A 2,297-nucleotide genomic window follows, 5' to 3' on the forward strand; every position below is an offset into this window, starting at 1 on the left:
GATTGGTCCATTACAAATGGCAGTTATTGAGCTCTGAGGAACAACTGCCACAACTGACTGAGGGTGGAGCAGCAGGGTCTAAAGGACATCGCTGTCCTGCCGGCTCCCGCCACTAAGACTGCTGGGTTCCATGTGACAGCAACAGAGCCCAAGTGGGAGATGCTGCTGGTGGCTTAGCCTGGGATGTTGCCGCGGAGTGTGAGAATGGGGTCAGATTCTGGATATATTCTGAAGGTAGAACCAGAAGTGTGAGGCCAAGAGAGGCGATGAGGCTGACTCTTAAGAATTTGGTCCTTTCTGCATTCCACCAAACCTTCTCAAGGCTTCAAAGACTTTGATATTCCCAGGAGTTTAGCAAGCAATTCTAAATAATAATTGTGGGAATAATATAATTTTCAACTTCCTTGGATTTATTTGCGATACTATAATGTTATGTATTTTATTTTCTTGATTTATATACATGGGTGCATATGGCTGAATAAAACTTTCATTTTATCTGGTTCTACTTGCAACATTATTTCTCTTACCTAAGGAATGCTAAACCAGTTGTGTGATTTCAGGAGGAATGATACTAATGGTTTGGGCCAGGATAATAGAACGAACAGTGGGAATGGGAGTGGGTGCGAGGTGGTGGGAACAATGAGAAGGGGTTAGATTCTGGACATACTCTGAAGGTAGAACTGAATGTATTTTGTTAGATCAGATGGGAAGTATGAGAGAGAGTAGAAATGAAAAAAGTCAATTGTCCTCTAGTGTTAATGGTAAATGGATTGTCAATAGCAAGACTGAAATAGATGAGGTGATATCATTCAGTTGTGTGTGATCTCATTCAACAATGACTATCTAGTGTCCTCTTGGTGCCCCAAGTGCTAGAGACACATGAATGAGCAAGGTGGGCAGAAATCCAGTTCTACAGGAGCTTAACCTTCTAGCCAGCAGGAACAGATAAATATATAATATGTCAAATGACTCAGTGCTGGCCAGGGTGGAGGTGGGGGGGGTCAAAGGAGGAATATGAAGATTACCAGGGGAACTCATAAGTACTTATTTCTTAGAACTTGTTAAATGAACTTTAAGATATTTTCCTACATCAATTTCTTTTTTTAACAGCTTCATACTGGGAAATGCATTCATTTTTATCAATTTGACTACCAAGAAAATAGGATATGGATTATGTAGTGTTTCTAGACTTTTCAGGGTACTAGAATAGAAGAATTAAGAGCAGTGCCCTTGGTGAGGAGAGTGCCTCTTGAGCACTTAGTGTTCTCCATGGGGATAATGGAAGATTTTAGTCATGGGTAGTAAACTGTACTTGGTTAGCATATAGTTATTTCAGTCAACTGTGTGTAGACATTTACTTAGCATCACCTCTATTTAACCTACTCAGGTCGTCCTCATTAGGGCTTTCCACTTCGAACACCATTATAGCAATCATATACTGTATTTTTAGCATCTTATATAAACTTCCCCACAAATGCCCAAGTTATATAACTCCCCCCTCCCCAGGCTTTCCTCCAGCCTCTCACAGATGTATAGTGGGGCAGGGAGCTGTGTGTGGTAGGGGATCCCTGTCTGGAGACTGAAAAGTTCTTATCCCAGAGATTGCTTCCCCTTCTGTGGACTGGGCTGGGTGTGTACAGCCAAGCCAGCGTGCTCCCCCCTCCTTCACACCCCCCTGTACTAGTCTCAACCTTCACCTTCTGCTGTTACATTTTCATCAGGTGTCACATTGCTGTGTTCCTGTGTCTGGGAGACACTCTGCCTCCTCTCTTTGTGTTCAAACAAACCCCAAGGGCTTGGCTCCTGAGGCAGAAGTCACCTGAGAGTTCCAGTTCCCTCATTACACAGATGGCAAGTGAGGCTCAGAAGCCAGATGACTTCCTCTCAGGTATAGAGACACAAATCCAGTCAACACCGTCTCTGCATTTCCTCGTCAGTAACTTCTATTAAAACCAGCAGATGCTCAGATCTCAGCATTCTCATATTTATAAGGATTATGACAAGGTGGTCTCTAAAGTCCCTTCTCTCTGCATTATGTATAGCTGTGTTATTGGGTAGATACTGATTATATAAAATATTTCTTTGTTTTCAGTGTATAGACTAGAATGTTCCCAGCTGAAATGAATCAGTAAGAGGATATACTTTTGCTTGGCTCTTTAAAGCTTAAAATCACTCTCTCATTTTTTAATGGTAAGTAAGAATGTGAAGAAACAAATGGCAAATTTACCCAGTGGCTAAAAGGAGGCTCAAATACACGTCTTCACTTTGTGTACAAGAAAAGCACTGTTGCGTTATTC

Source organism: Talpa occidentalis, unplaced genomic scaffold (genome assembly GCF_014898055.3).
Source record: "Talpa occidentalis isolate TD23 unplaced genomic scaffold, MPIMG_talOcc4v2.1 talOcc4.4, whole genome shotgun sequence".
NCBI lineage: Eukaryota > Metazoa > Chordata > Mammalia > Eulipotyphla > Talpidae > Talpa > Talpa occidentalis.